Source organism: Ranitomeya imitator, chromosome 1 (assembly GCF_032444005.1).
Source record: "Ranitomeya imitator isolate aRanImi1 chromosome 1, aRanImi1.pri, whole genome shotgun sequence".
NCBI lineage: Eukaryota > Metazoa > Chordata > Amphibia > Anura > Dendrobatidae > Ranitomeya > Ranitomeya imitator.
In genome coordinates this window covers 1,016,157,815-1,016,175,283 of record NC_091282.1, presented here as the reverse complement: position 1 = coordinate 1,016,175,283, position 17,469 = coordinate 1,016,157,815, and positions in this window count along the sequence as shown.

The window sequence follows — 17,469 nt, the reverse complement described above, 5'->3', positions numbered from 1 at the left end:
GTGAGTGATTGGGAGAAGGTGCTGTGGTCAGATGAGACAAAAATTGAGCTCTTTGACATTAACTCAACTCGCCGTTTTTGGAGGAAGAGAAATGCTGCCTATAACCCAAACAACACCGTCCCCACTATCAAGCATGGAGGTGGAAACATTATGTTTTGGGGGTGTTTCTCTGCAGAGGACCACTTCACTGCATCAATTGGAGAATGGATAGAGCCTTGTACCATAAAATCCTGACTGACAACCTCCTTCCCTCCGCTCGGAAATTATAAATGGGTCATGGCTGGGTCTTCCAGCAAGACAATGACCCAAAACATAAAGCCAAGGCAACAAAGGAGTGGCTCAAAAAGAAGCACATTAAGGTCATGGAGTGGCCTGACCAGTCTCCAGACCTTAATCCCATAGAAAACTTATGAAGAGAGTTGAAGCTCTGAGTTGCCAAGTGACAGCCTCAAAATCTTACTGATTTAGAGATGATCTGCAAAGAAGAGTGGACCTAAACTTTTCCTGACATGTGCGCAAACCTCATTATCAGCTACAAAAAAGTCTGACTTGCCAAAAAGGGATTTGCCACCAAGTATTAAGTCTTGTCTGCCAGAGGGATCAAATACATATTTATCACTGTAAAATGCAAATAAATTTATATAATTTATGAAATGTGATTTTCTGCATTTTATTTCTGATATTCTATCTCTCAATGTTCAAATTAACCTACCCTTACAATTATAGACTGTTCATGTCTCTGTCAGTGGGTGGGCAAATTTACAAAATCAGCAAGGGATCAAATATTTATTTCCCCCACTGTAGCAGAGGAGAGTGGCCAACACTGCACAGTTGAGACAATTCAAGTAGGAAAGCTCCAGAAGCTTCAACTGTACTGATTAACCCTTGCACTGCTAGCAAGGAAAAAAACTGCACAATTTAATAAAATGGTGAAATACTTCTAACCAGTGCACGAGTTTGTGAAACCAGACACCGCAGTTTTCTGGCCCCTCTCTGTCACAGTATCCCACTCTTCTAAGAGGAACCTAAGGAACCTCAAAGCAGGGTTTATTAGTGTGTGTCGTGTGAAAAGACCGGACCAACCTGACTGCATAAACATCACATGCTTGTACCCTTATTCTATCTTCAGGACATAACCCTTCCAGTGTACCAGATACTGAAGAGATCGACGAACCAAGCAAGAATCAATAATCTTAGCAATCTGAAATTTCAAATTTGCATCAAAAATGAAAGGGGAAGTTGGTGGTGTAGATGGTTCAGAAGAAGCAAAGTATTTTTTGAGTAAAGATCGGTGAAACAGATTATGAATCCTAAAAATGGGTGGAAAAGCTACTGGATTGACTACGGCCACAATCTTGTAACGACCGATGAACCTGGGTCAGAATTTCAAAGAAGGAACCTTCAAATGAATGTTCCTTGAGGGCAACTACACCAAATTGCCAACACACAGTTCCAGGCCCACCGGACTTCTCCGATCAGCCACACTCTTATATTGGACCCCATCTTTTTCAAATTATCAAGAACACCTTGCCACATTGAAGTAATAGATGAAGAAAATCATTCCTCCTCATGTACTCCTGAAGAACGATTACTATTAAAAGAGTAGAACTGAGTATGAAATCCATATGCCCTGAAGAACGGGGACTTGCCAATAGACTCATAACATCGGTTATTCACCGCGAATTCAGCTAGCGGTAAGTAACCTAATCTTCCACAAAACACCTAAGATAAGTCTCATGATTCTGGTTTACACATTCAGTTTGCCTATTAGACTATGGGGAAAGGCTGAGGAAAAAGAAATATAGATCCCCAAACAAGCACAAAATGCTTTCCAAAATGTAAAAATAAATTGCATCGGGGAGTCGGAAACAATATCAGTAGGAATCCCAATGTCTATAATACCTACCTATGAAAAAAATTACAAACCTCCCCACTCTTTATTGGTGGGGAAACTTGCAAATACTTATTTTCCCTACTGTGTCTTTTTTTATAATATGGGAACAGGTTCCCAAGATAAGGCATGCACATTAATGTTTTTATTCCGCGGCCTATACGTCACAAAAAAGTTGAATCTGGTGAAGAACAATGAGCATTTTGGCTGTCTAGGTGTCAGACGCTTAGCAGATTCTTAATATAAAAGATTTTTATGATTGTTGATTACCATGACCAGATGTACTGCCCCCTCCAAAAATGTTGCCACTCTTCAGAAACGCATTTTATTGCCAAGAGTTCCCTATTACCAATGTCATAGTTTTTCTCATCGGAAGACACTTTCTTTGAAAAGTATGCACACAGGCGCCATTTACTTGGAGAAGCACCCTGCTTCAATACAGCCCCTACCCCCACATCAGGCGAATCAACCTCTACAATAAATGATTGATTTCAGGCTGTATAAGAATCGGCGCGGAAGCAAAACATTACTTTATAGTATCAAATGCCTCACTGGCCGGACTGGACCATGTGGAAAAGTCTGTCCCTTTCCTGGTGATATCCATCAGAGGTTTGGCCACTACCAAAATGTTTTTGATGAACTTACGGTAATAGTTAGCAAAAACTAAAAACCTTTGTAAAGCCTTTAAATTCTCAGGACGATCACAATCCAGTACCACCCGGACTTTCTCTGGAATCATGCAAAAACAGGCGGGCAATAAGTCATAACTCAGAAAAGGGATCTCCTGAACCGAGAACATACATTTCTCTGGTTTGACACATAATTTATTGTCTCTCAGTATCTGTAACATCTAAATGGTAACAAGCAAATAAAGCCAGCTCACCAACAGACACCTCAGATGCACGGAACTCCGAACTGATTAGACGTGGTAGACAATGAAAGTTGGAAATGTTCTTCTTGAATAAAATCCAAAGTATATTTAGTTCTTTTAAAACACATACGTAAATGCTCCTGAAGCGCACTCGATCCGAAGGAAAAGCAACACGTTTCGATCGCATCTTTGATAAAGATTGTTGCTGCCAGGGTTGGACTGGCCCACCAGTGAACCGGAGGGCCCTGGCTTCTCCTTCAGAGAGTTCATAGTGCAAACCTTGCATTTGCTATGGGGCTCTTCAGTGGGAGAGAAAGGTGGGCCCTCAGAATCAAATCCTCCGGTGGGCCTAATGTTCTTCAGTCTGACACTGGTTGCTGTGATCGAAATGCGTCGCTTTTCTCCCGGATCGAGTGCGGTTCAGGAGCATTTATATGTTTTAATATGGATTAAATAAACTTTGGATTTCATTCAAGAAGCTGGAACATTTCAAGTTTTTGTTATCTGTAAGACCTGCCTGACATGTACCTAATGTGACTCGAGGTCAGGCGAATAAATCAATTTGTCTGCAAAATAGACCACCACAAATCTACCTGCCAGGTGACAAAAAAATGTAGGATACAAAGTGCTGAAAAATGGCGAGGGCATTAGTAAACCCAAATAGCATCACAAGGTTTTCATAGTGTTCCTCAAGTGTATTAAAGGCTGTCTTCCACTCATCTCCTTCCTTAATTCGAATTAGATTAATTGCCCCCCTGAAGTCCAGTATAGAAAACTATTTTGCCCCGATTATCTGGTTAACGAGGTTCAGAATGAGAGGGAGATGATGTGGATCCCAAACCGTGATCTGATTAAGTTCGCGGAAATCTATGCAGGGGCGTAACCCCCATCTTTTCTCTTAACAAAGATAAAACCTGCTGCAATGGGAGATGAGGAAGGTCTGATATGACCTTTTGCCAGACTTTCGTCAATATAGTCCTTCATGGCCTGCCTATACGGACCAGAAATATTAAATAGAAAAGGACGTGACAGATGGCAGAAAACTATAATTCATGGTCAGGGCGTTTATAGATAGATCAAAAGCAAGTGCTTAATAGTTTATTGCCCAAACACCATATCTGCCATGGACATAAGGATCAGACCGGTTATTAAAACACTTAGAAGAACAGAAGAGGGGGAAAGGAAAATCCAATCAATAACCTTAGGTCTTTAGGTAAAAAAATGCTTTATTGTGTAAGGCACAGAAGCGGTGGCAGCAGTGGATAGCCACCAGACAGTTAACACAAAAGGCACTGGGCAACCATACATGCCATATTAAAAATAACCATAATAAATATAGCGGGTCACAAATGTATCCAAGTGCATATAGTCAATTAAATAAGTAAATACTAGGATGGATTACATAGAGATAAATAACATCACAGCTCTTAGTAGAGCCTAAAGTGCAAAGAGAGCATATTATATATACACAATCGATATTAAGGATACATCACCCAGAGTATGCAGGCTAGTGCTGGCAGGTAGAGGGTCCCAGTGCCCACCCCAATGCGCATTTCGGAACACCTTCATCAGGCCGCGTACCGGAAATGAACTGTGCGCGTACTCCGGATGTAGATCGGCATTCCCCAGCAACCATACACAAAGCAAAGGTCGGCGTAATCCAGGTTGTGTGCACGGGAAGCACGTGGGGCCCCACGTGATCCACTAGCAGCAGAGACCATGGACATCGCTGTCCGCAAAGGATAATGGGTAAGCGCATGCGCCAAATGATGTAGAGGTCATGAGCCGCCATGATAGCTGAGGGCAAGGGGAAACCCAGCCGTACGGATGAAAAAGAGGGGGCAACTAAAGCCCAGAAATATTATATAACCTGCTCTTAGGCAGCTTGACCCCAGCAATAAGATTTACGGCGTGATCATAAGCACGATGAGGAGGGAGTTCTTGACACCCTTGTTTCGAAAACACATCCCCAAAATCAGACAGGTATTCCTGCAGAGAATGGGTATCCACCCTGGCTAATCGGGTGCCCAAGCAGTGTCCTTGACAGTACTCATTCCACGTTACCACCTCCCGAGTCTGCCAGTCCACTACAGGATTATGCAATGTCAGCCACGGTAGTCCAAGAACTGCAGGAGAGGGCAAGCCCTCTAGGACATAACAATCGATTAATTCCGAGTGCATTGCCCCTACCTGCAGATGTATCCCTTGGAAGACTTGAGTAAAATACCCCTGGCTCAAGGGTGCTGAGTCAATGGTGATTTTGGGTATATGTCTGGATAGTTTATGTTGCTGGAGACACTGTCCCTGGATGAACTTTGCGTCACTCAGATTAAACCCCACTCCACAGAGCACTTGAGACAATCAAAGTAGGAAAGCTCCAGAGCACACAGTCCGTGAAACCAGACAACGCGGTCTTAAGGCCCCTCTCTGTCACGGTATCCCTGTGATACATAGTTCTCATGGAGTACTGATTGTCCATTTGGAGTTTCAACTGGTCTAGAGAGTCTTAAGGTACCGTCACACTCAGCGACGCTGCAGCGATATAGACAACGATCCGACCTAAACTAGATCGCTGGAGCGTCGCTGCTTAGGTCGCTGTAGAGATGTCAAACATAGCAACTCCAGAACGATGCAGGAGTGATCCAGTGACGTAATGGTGATTCACTTATCGTTCTCACTCCATGTAAAAACGTTGCTGGCGTCGTTGCTTTTGATGTCAAACATGACGATACACGCCGATCTAGCGACCAAATAAAGTTCTGGACTTCTAGCTCCGACCAGCGGTATAACAGCGGGATCCAGATCGCTGCTGCGGGTCAAACACAACGAGATCGCTATCCAGGACGCTGCAACGTCACAGATTGTTGTCATTCTCGTTGCAAAGTTGCTGAGTGTGAAGGTACCTTTAGACTACATTCACACGTTTGTTTGACACATCCTAGTGCTGTCTGTTTTTTGTTTTTCTGGGACAGTATACTGACCTATACAGTTTGAATGGGCATATTTCAGTTTTAATAATGGATTAATTTCCCCAGTCCATGAGACTAATAGAATGTCCTATTGTCATCAGATTTTACATCTCAGACTCAGACATTAAAGTTTATGGGAATCTGTGGGACACAAAAGAAACTAGGAAGACATGTGGAACTTCGGAGTTTCATCTGAGTTTCACATGTTTTTAAGTGACACATTGTCTACCTGCTTCAGTGAAAATAACAGATGAGAAAAAACTCATGCAGCTGAGGAGCAACTAGGATAAAAAATCAATCCGTTCCATTTGGAAGGTAGCACAAATGTGTGAATCTAGCCTTATAGGCCAAGCTCCATAGAACATTAAAGGGAACCTGTCACCGGGAGTAATGCTGAGTATCAGAGGCATAGCTAGGGTTTTGGTCCAGGGGGGCGAAGCTTCTGAGTGGGCCCCTAACCAGGTAACCTTGATTACAACTCGGTGACGCACCCTAATAGTGGAGGAGAACCTCAGCAGATGACCGCTCCGATACTGAAGTTAATCTCTATATAAAGACCAATATAGATATTACCGCCATATGGTAAGTGGTAGATACCAGTCCTACAAAACATATAAGAGATCACAGCACAGTTACAGATAATGTCTTACCGCTGACGTTCTTTATGATGGAATCGTTCACTTTTCCCGTCTTTTCCATCTGGCCCAGACCGACATGACAACTTCTTCCAGCCAGGACTCGTGTGCAGAGAATACAACAAAGACACATTTCACTTCTCATATTTTCAGCACCAATCCCATCTATTCCCAACCTGCACAAACTTCTCATCCTGTTAATACCCCAATACTGAGCCGCTGCTGCCGTATGTGTCCCTATTATTGCCCCTGATACCCCAATACTGAGCCGCTGCTGCCGTATGTGTCCCTATTATTGCCCCTGATACCCCAATACTGAGCCGCTGCTGCCGTATGTGTCCCTATTACTACACCAGATACCCCAATACTAAGCCGCTGCTGCCGTATGTGTCCCTATTACTACACCTGATACCCCAATACTGAGCCGCTGCTACCGATACAGTTACAGTAGCATAGCTCTGGGTGGGCCCCCTCAGAGTACCGGGCCTAGGGCGAATGCACCCTCTGCCCCCCCCAGTAGCTACGCTACTGTTGAGTATACAGAGCGGTGACTGTTTCAGTGTATAGTGGGCGGGGGGGGATAGATCTGTGCTGAAATAACGCCAATCTCCATTTTTTTTTCGTTCCCACATTTAAAGTGGGGCGGTGCAGTCTCTCAGCCTATCATCAGTGCACACACACACACACAGCAATATGCATGTGATGCACACAGGCAAGGGCATGTGTCATTGGCTGTGTATGTCACATGTCCTTGCCCTATAAGAACCAGCCATTTGCCCCGTCGCCACCATTTCCTCACTGCTGCAGCTTAGTGTTAGACGGCTCTGCTGCTGCTGTGGGTGCTATACAGACTAAGAGTGTTGTTTTTGGAGCGAATTGTCAGAGAGATAGGTTTAGGGAGTCAGAAGGAGTAGGAACTAGTTGTAATATCAGCCTTTTTCAGGGTAGGTTACAGCAGTTCATAGCACTGTTTGCCAGGCAGGTCTGTGCCAGTGTTGTGCAAGTGTTTGTCACAGCATTTCGTGTAATCTAGCTCAGCCAATCCTTTTGGGCTAGTAGCATTGTCAGAAAGTCATCTGAGTAGCCCACCTGTGAAGCTAACTACACCGCCTGTGTATCTCAATTTTTACTGCATCTAACCCAGTTAAGAGTTTTGGGCATAGGAGCAGTGTCTGCACGTCAGCAGAGTAGCCCGCCTGTGAAACTAACTATACCGCCTGTGTATCTCAATTTTCACTGCATCTAATCCAGTTAATAATATAGGGCCTAGGAGCAGTGTCTGCACGCCAGCAGAGTAGCCCGCCTGTGAAACAAACTATACCGCCTGTGTATCTCAATTTTCACTGCATCTAATCCAGTTAATAGTTTAGGGCCTAGGAGCAGTGTCTGCACGTCAGCAGAGTAGCCCGCCTGTGAAACTAACTACACCGCCTGTGTATCTCTATTTTCACTGCATCTAATCCAGTTAATAGTTTAGGGACTAGGAGCAGTGTCTGCACGTCAGCAGAGTAGCCCGCCTGTGAAACAAACTATACCGCCTGTGTATCTCAATTTTCACAGCATCTAATCCAGTTGATAGTTTTGGGCATAGGAGCAGTGTCTGCACGTCAGCATAGTAGCCCGCCTGTGAAACTAACTACACAACCTGTGTATCTCTATTTTCACTGCATCTAATCCAGTTAATAGTTTAGGGCCTACGAGCAGTGTCTGCACATCAGCAGAGTAGCCCACCTGTGAAACTAACTATAACGCCTGTGTATCTCAATTTTCACTGCATCTAATCCAGTTAATAGTTTAGGGCCTAGGAGCAGTGTCTGCACGTCAACGGAGTAGCCCGCCTGTGAAACTAACTACACCGCCTGTGTATCTCAATTTTCACTGCATCTAATCCAGTTAATAGTTTAGGGCCTAGGAGCAGTGTCTGCATGTCAACGGAGTAGCCCGCCTGTGAAACAAACTATACTATACTATACTATACAAACTATACTATACAAACTATACTATACAAACTATACTATACTATACTAAACTATACTATACTATCTAGCTATATCTAACTATACTATCTAGAAAAAAGACGACTGAGGGGCGATCTAATAACCATGTATAAGTATATAAGGGGACAATACAAATATCTCGCTGAGGATCTGTTTATACCAAGGAAGGTGACGGGCACAAGGGGGCATTCTTTGCGTCTGGAGGAGAGAAGGTTTTTCCACCAACATAGAAGAGGATTCTTTACTGTTAGGGCAGTGAGAATCTGGAATTGCTTGCCTGAGGAGGTGGTGATGGCGAACTCAGTCGAGGGGTTCAAGAGAGGCCTGGATGTCTTCCTGGAGCAGAACAATATTGTATCATACAATTATTAGGTTCTGTAGAAGGACGTAGATCTGGGTATTTATTATGATGGAATATAGGCTGAACTGGATGGACAAATGTCTTTTTTCGGCCTTACTAACTATGTTACTATGTTACTATGTTACTATACCGCCTGTGTATCTCAATTTTCACTGCATCTAATCCAGTTAATAGTTTAGGGCCTAGGAGCAGTGTCTGCACGTCAGCAGAGTAGCCCGCCTGTGAAACTAACTACACCACCTGTGTATCTCTATTTTCACTGCATCTAATCCAGTTAATAGTTTAGGGACTAGGAGCAGTGTCTGCACGTCAGCAGAGTTGCCCGCCTGTGAAACAAACTATACCGCCTGTGTATCTCAATTTTCACAGCATCTAATCCAGTTAATAGTTTACGGCTTAGGAGCAGTGCCTGCACATCAGCAGAGTAGCCTGCCTGTGTATGTCTATTTTCACTGCATCTAATCCAGGTAATAGTTTTGGGCCTAGAACCAGTGTCTGCACGTCAGCAGAGTAGCCCGCCTGTGAAACAAATTATACCGCCTGTGTATCTCAATTTTCACTGCATCTGGTCCAGTTATTAGTTTTGGGCCTAGGAGCAGTGTTTGCACGTCAGCAGAGTAGCCCGCCTGTGAATCTAACTACACCGCCTGTGTATCTCTATTTTCACTGCATCTAATCCAGTTAATAGTTTAGGGCCTAAGAGCAGTGTCTGCACGTCAGCAGAGTAACCCGCCTGTGAAACAAACTATACCGCCTATGTAACTCAATTTTCACTGCATCTAATCCAGTTAATAGTTTAGGGCCTAGGAGCAGTGTCTGCATGTCAGCAGAGTAGCCCGCCTGTGAAACAAACTATATCGCCTGTGTATCTCAATTTTCACTGCATCTAATCCAGTTGATAGTTTTTGGCCTAGGATCAGTGTCTGCACATCAGCAGAGTAGCCCACCTGTGAAAAAAACTATATCGCCTGTGTATCTCAATTTTCACTGCATCTAATCCAGTTATTAGTTTTGGGCCTAGGAGCAGTGTCTGCACGTCAGCAGAGTAGCCCGCCTGTGAAACTAACTACACCGCCTGTGTATCTCAATTTTCACTGTATCTAATCCAGTTAATAGTTTGGGGCCTAGTACCACAGTTTGGCCACTCAGTTCTGCTCAGTTTTCATCCATCGGTTGTTGTGCCAACAACTACAGATACAGAATTGCCAATTAGTTAAGCACCAGAATGAGTGGCAAAAGGCCTGCTGCTGGTGGAAAGGGGAATAGGCATGTTGGAAAGGGAAAAAAAGGTTGTGTCCGTGGGGTAGGTGGTAAAGCAACAGTAACATCTGCAGAACAAAGACCATCTTCCAGCCAAAGTAAGATGTTACTTCTTTTCGTGGACAATCTGATATGATCCCTTTCTTACGACCATTGCTACAAGCATCGCCAAAAATTCCAGATGAGGCACAAAAACAGCAGATACTTGAACACATATCAAGTGCTCGTTCAAGTAGGCTCTCCTCCATGTCAACTTCAACATCACAACTACTCCAGTCCTCAGAGTTGTCACCCCAATCGCACTTGCTTCTTCACAGCTCCCAAGTCTCCAGCTGCCCATCTGAGCATGGGGTAACACACATGGTTGAGTCTGTAGAGCTGTTTACGCATACTATAGCCTTGGAATCAGATGTCCGCTTCAAAGCTTCTGTGAATCCAGACGAGGAAATGATCTGCACTGATGCCCAGAATCTTTGTGAGTCGGATCCAGGCCCAGATGAAGAAGGTTCTGAGCATAATGTAGACCCTCGTTCCCAAACTGTAACTCCTGTTGGTGGAGACAATGAGGAAGATGATGATGAGACTGAGATACCTGATTGGAACGAAAACTTGACTTTTCGGTCGGGGCAGGAAGAGGTTGGCTCTGAGGATGACGGGTGTGAGAACACACAGGATGATGATGATGAGGTTGTAGACCCCACTTACTGTCAACCCCCAGTCTGCCAGTCCATGAGGTCAGCAGAGGAGGTGGAGGAGGATGCTAGTGACGAGTCTGACAACGAGGTAACGGTGCGCCTTCCTGGACAGAGACGGAGTACAGGAAGCACGTCAACAACTGCATCCTCAACTCCAACTGTGCCTCAGACCAGAAGTTGTGGTGGCTCTTCAGGTCGAACGGGCTCTAAGCCTGCCTTGCATAGCCTGGGCATTTTTTGACATCGCAAAGAATGACCTAACTCATGTTGCCTGTAAGATTTGTCAACAAAATCTCAGTAGAGGCCAAAAAATCACTAGCTTGAGTACTTCATGCATGAACCGTCACATGGATATGAGACATAAGTTGCAGTGGGAAGCTCACTGTACTACAAAGCGGCCTAGTTGGCCGGGTCAACCACCATCTGCCCCATCAAGTGCATCCGCGTCCTCTTCATCCTCTGTGACTGTGGGGACAGCAGACGCACATGGTTTTGGATGCAGACCTTCCACCTCTTTACCCGCAACAGCCAGTGTGATTGGCAAGTCGTCAGGACATTTGCAAGTGGAAACACCTGCTGTTGCTGAGCGCTCTCCGACATCGACACCACATTTTGATTAAGGCAGCATAACATCTCAGCCTGCACCTTCCTCACAGACCAGCAGTTTGCCGGGGACACCCTACTCAACTCCGTCTAAACACGGCAGTCAGCCCTCAGATGTGGACAAGTAAAAGACCATTTCCTCCTAGCCATGACAAAGCTAAGAGGTTGAATTTCTCCATCTGCAAGCTGTTGGCTACAGAAATGCTGCCTTTTTGCCTGGTGGACACAGAGGATTTTCGAGACCTTATGTCCGTCGCAGTGCCCCAGTACCAGATGCCGAGTCACCACTACTTCTCAAAGAAAGCTGTGCCTACGCTACACCAGCATGTCGCACACAACATCACCGCTTCCTTGAGAAACTCTGTGTGACAGGGTGCATTTCACCACAGACACTTGGACGAGTAGACATGGACAGCGGCGTTACATGTCGGTGACTGGGTAACTACGGCGACATCAGGAGAAGGGGCTGCTGTCCAAGTCCTGCCATCTCCACGAGTTGCTCATCGATCCTCTGTATCTAGAAGTTCCTCCACTGCTTCTGCCTCCTCAACCTCCTCTCGGTCCTCCACCTGCACCCAAAGCCTGTCTGGTAATGCCACCCGCGTTGTAACAGCACAGAAGGAATCCGGCACACCTCCTCACTATGCTGTCACCAGGGCTCAACGGCATCAGGCAGTGTTTACATTGAAAGGTCTGGGAAATGTGAGTCACACAGCTGAGGAGTTGTGGTCATCTCTGGAGACCGAGTTCCATCAATGGTTGTCTCCACTCAACCTGCAGCCAGGGAAGGCTGTGTGTGATAATGCTGCAAACCTGGGTGCGGCACTTCGCCGGGGCAATGTCACACACGTGCCTTGTATGGCTCACATTTTGAACTTGGTTGTCCAGCAATTTTTATCCCACTATCCCAGACTAGATGGGCTTCTGCAGAGGGCACGGTCGCTGTGTGCTCACTTCCGCCGCTCACATCCCGCAGCTCGACAACTTGCATCTCTACAGAAGTCGTTGGGCCTGCCAGTTCACCGGCTGAAATGCGATGTGCCCACACGGTGGAATTCAACTCTGCACATGTTGCAGCGACTGTGGCAGCACTGACGAGCCCTGGTGCAATACGTTATGACGTATAGCCTGGGCCAACGAGATCAAGAGGTGGGGCAAATCACGTTGCAGGAGTGGTCTCAGATCAGGGACCTATGCACCCTTCTGCACAGTTTTGAAATAGCAACGAAGATGTTTAGTGCTGACGATGCCATTATCAGCATGACCATTCCGGTGATTTACATGCTGGAGCACACCTTACACAGTGTTCGGAGTCAGGTGGTGGAACAAGAGGAGGAGGAGGAACCGGAAGAGTCGTATACGGAAGGGATCATATCTCCAAGGTCAAGAAGGTTGGCAGCACCAAGGCGGCTGGCGGGATTACCGAGGGCGCATGGTAGCAGCCAAACTGTTGAGGAAGGTGCAGGAGGCGAGGAAGAAGTGGAGGATGAACTGGCGCTGGGCATGGAAGACTCATCAGATGAGGGAGACCTTGATCAAATTTCTCTTGTGCGAGGTTGGGGAGAGAGGGCAGATGAAGGAAGCATGATTCTCACCTCGCCACCACCAAGACAACAAGGACTTGGTCCTCCTGGATGCGCAAGACACATGAGTGCCTTCTTGCTGCACTACCTGCAACATGACCCTTGGATTGTCAGAATCCGAAGTAATGCCAACTACTGGGTTGCCACACTCTTAGATCCCCGCAAAAGCAAATTTGGCAAAATAATTCCTGCCATAGAAAGGGATTCACACATGCAGGGGTATCAGCAGAGACTGTTACAGAATCTAACATCTGCTTTTCCACAAAACACCAGTGGTGCACATAGTGAATCTCTGAGTTCTAACTTGCCAACCGTGGGACTATCGAGTCATCACTCAAACCGTAACAGTAACATCGTATCTGGTGGTAACAGCAATTTTTTCCATTCGTTTCAAGATTTTTTTAGACCATCCTTTGCAGGCCACAGGAGACAAGAAGTCTGACACACAGCCAACGCCTAGAGAGGATGGTACAAGAGTATCTCCAAGTTAACATCGGTGCCATGACTGTGGAACTGGACCCTTGCTCATTTTGGGCTTCCAATGTTGAAAAATGGCCTGAGCTTGCCACTCATGCCTTGGAGATCTTGTTGTGCCCCGCAGCCAGCGTTCTCTCTGAACGTGTGTTCAGCACTGCTGGTAGTGTGCTGACAGATAAGCGCACGCGGCTGTCCAGTGACAATGTAGCCAGACTAACGTTCATCAAGATAAACAAAGCCTGGATCCGCAAGGACTTTTCTACCCCTGTGTCATCTTAGGGAGACTAAAAGCTTGATGATTTTTGAAAATCACCTCACCAACCGTTTTAAAAAACTCTGGCGAAATTGATGCCACTTAAGTGGTGTCTGTGGCCGAATTTTTGGAAAAAATGGAGACTCTTTTATTTAGTCCCCTTGCTGAGTTTTACATGACATTGCCATCGTCAATTCCAGGTGGGTGGGGTCGTCTGCAGAGTTGTTTACTCATACTATGGCCTGGGATTCAGAGATCTGCTCCAAAGCTTCAGTGTCTGCTAGTCAGCAGAGTAGCCCAGCCACCCAGCGCCTGTTTACCTAAGTACTATTTTTCATGGCATCTGGCCCAGGAAATCCTTTTGGGCCTAGTAGAATTTGGTGCTACTCAGCAGCGTACTTCACTGTTGTGAATTCTGTGGCAGAGCTCCCTCCTGTGGTCACAAGTGGTACTTCGGCTGATTCTCTCTATGAGCTTCCGTTGGTGGAGAAGAGTGGTACTGCGGCTTCTGAGTTTCCTTCCTCAGGTGATGTGGGGAAGTCGTTAGGTGCTGCTCTATTTAACTCCACCTAGTGCTTTGATCCTGGCCTCCAGTCAATGTTCTAGTATAGGACTTGCTTCCTCCTGGATCGTTCCTGTGGCCTGCTGCTCTGCATAGCTAAGTTCCGCTTTTGTTATTTTGTTTGCTGTTTTTTTCTGTCCAGCTTGCTTATTTGGTATTTCTTGCTTGCTGGAAGCTCTGGGACGCAGAGGGTGTACCTCCGTGCCGTTAGTCGGTACGGAGGGTCTTTTTGCCCCCTTTGCGTGGTTGTTTGTAGGGTTTTGTGTTGACCGCAAAGTTACCTTTCCCATCCTCGCTCTGTTCAGAAAGTCGGGCCTCACTTTGCTAAATCTATTTAATCTCTACGTTTGTCTTTTCATCTCAAATCACAGTCATTATATGTGGGGGCTGCCTTTTCCTTTGGGGTATTTCTCTGAGGCAAGGTAGGCTTATCTTCTATCTTCAGGCTAGCTAGTTTCTCAGGCTGTGCCGAGTTGCGTAGGGAGCGTTAGGCGCAATCCACGGCTGCCTCTAGTGTGGTTGGAGAGGATTAGGGATTGCGGTCAGCAGAGTTTCCACGTCTCAGAGCTCGTTCTATGTTTTTGGGTTATTGTCAGGTCACTGTATGTGCTCTGACTTCTATGTCCATTGTGGTACTGAATTACCTTATCATAACAGTACTGGAGGCCAAAAGTACTAATGATTCTCAATAGAGGGAAAAAAGAAGTTCTGAGACCATTTTTTTTTCTCTGCACTGTGTTTTGCCTTTTTTTCCCCTAGACATTTGGGTGGTTCAGGACACAGGTGTAGCGATGGACATTAAAGGTCTGTCTTCATGTGTGGATCAGCTCACGGCAAGAGTACAAAATATTCAAGACTTTGTGGTTCAGAATTCTATGTTAGAACCAAGAATTCCTATTCCTGATTTGTTTTTTGGAGATAGAACTAAATTTCTGAGTTTCAAAAATAATTGTAAACTATTTCTGGCTTTGAAACCCCGCTCCTCTGGTGACCCAGTTCAACAAGTTAGGATCATTATTTCTTTTTTACGTGGCGACCCTCAGGACTGGGCATTTTCTCTTGCGCCAGGAGATCCTGCATTAAGTAATATTGATGCGTTTTTCCTGGCGCTCGGATTGCTGTACGATGAACCTAATTCAGTGGATCAGGCAGAGAAAAATTTGCTGGCTCTGTGTCAGGGTCAGGATGAGATAGAGGTATATTGTCAGAAATTTAGAAAGTGGTCCGTACTCACTCAATGGAATGAAGGTGCGCTCGCAGCAATTTTCAGAAAGGGTCTCTCTGAAGCCCTTAAGGATGTCATGGTGGGATTTCCTATGCCTGCTGGTCTGAATGAGTCTATGTCTTTGGCCATTCAGATCGGTCGACGCTTGCGTGAGCGTAAATCTGTGCACCATTTGGCGGTATTATCTGAGCATAAACCTGAGCCTATGCAGTGCGATAGGACTTTGACCAGAGTTGAACGGCAAGAACACAGACGTCAGAATGGGCTGTGTTTCTACTGTGGTGATTCCACTCATGCTATCTCTGATTGTCCTAAGCGCACTAAGCGGTTCGCTAGGTCTGCCACCATTGGTACGGTACAGTCAAAATTTCTTTTGTCCGTTACCTTGATCTGCTCTTTGTCATCTTATTCTGTCATGGCATTTGTGGATTCAGGCGCTGCCCTGAATTTGATGGACTTGGAGTATGCTAGGTGTTGTGGGTTTTTCTTGGAGCCCTTGCAGTGTCCTATCCATTGAGAGGAATTGATGCTACGCCTTTGGCCAAGAATAAGCATCAATACTGGACCCAGCTGACCATGTGCATGGCTCCTGCACATCAGGAGGTTATTCGATTTCTGGTGTTGCATAATCTGCATGATGTGGTCGTGTTGGGGTTGCCATGGCTACAAGTCCATAATCCAGTATTAGATTGGAAATCCATGTCTGTGTCCAGGTTGGGTTGTCAGGGGGTACATGGTGATGTCCCATTTCTGTCTATTTCGTCATCCACCCCTTCTGAGGTTCCAGAGTTCTTGTCTGATTACCGGGATGTATTTGATGAGCCCAAGTCCGATACCCTACCTCCGCATAGGGATTGTGATTGTGCTATTGATTTTATTCCTGGTAGTAAATTCCCAAAAGCTCGACTGTTTAATTTATCTGTGCCTGAGCACGCCGCTATGCGGAGTTACGTGAAGGAGTCCTTGGAGAAGGGGCATATTCGCCCGTCATCGTCGCCATTAGGAGCGGGGTTCTTTTTTGTGGCCAAGAAGGATGGTTCGCTGAGACCTTGTATAGATTACCGCCTTCTAAATAAGATCACGGTTAAATTTCAGTACCCCTTGCCGTTGTTATCTGATTTGTTTGCTCGGATTAAGGGGGCTAGTTGGTTCACCAAGATAGATCTTCGTGGTGCGTATAATCTTGTGCGTATTAATCAAGGCGATGAATGGAAAACTGCAATTAATACGCCCGAGGGCCATTTTGAGTACCTAGTGATGCCATTCGGACTTGCCAATGCTCCATCAGTGTTTCAGTCCTTTATGCATGACATCTTCCGAGAGTACCTGGATAAATTCCTGATTGTATACTTGGATGATATTTTGATCTTCTCGGATGATTGGGAGTCACATGTGAAGCAGGTCAGAACGGTGTTTCAGGTCCTGCATGCTAATTCTTTGTTTGTGAAGGGATCAAAGTGTCTCTTTGGTGTTCAGAAGGTTTCATTTTTGGGGTTCATTTTTTCCCCTTCTACTATCGAGATGGACCCTGTTAAGGTCCAAGCCATCCATGATTGGACTCAGCCGACATCTCTGAAAAGTCTGCAAAAGTTCCTGGGCTTTGCTAATTTTTATCGTCGCTTCATCTGCAATTTTTCTAGTATTGCTAAACCATTGACCGATTTGACCAAGAAAGGTGCTGATGTGGTCTATTGGTCTTCTGCTGCTGTGGAAGCTTTTCAAGAGTTGAAGCGTCGTTTTTCTTCTGCCCCTGTGTTGTGTCAACCAGATGTTTCGCTTCCATTCCAGGTCGAGGTTGATGCTTCTGAGATTGGAGCAGGGGCTGTTTTGTCGCAGAGAAGTTCTGATTGCTCGGTGATGAAACCATGCGCCTTCTTTTCCAGGAAATTTTCGCCTGCTGAGCGAAATTATGATGTTGGCAATCGAGAGTTGCTGGCCATGAAGTGGGCATTCGAGGAGTGGCGTCATTGGCTTGAAGGAGCTAAGCATCGCGTGGTGGTCTTGACTGATCACAAGAACTTGACTTATCTCGAGTCTGCCAAGCGGTTGAATCCTAGACAGGCTCGTTGGTCGCTGTTTTTTGCCCG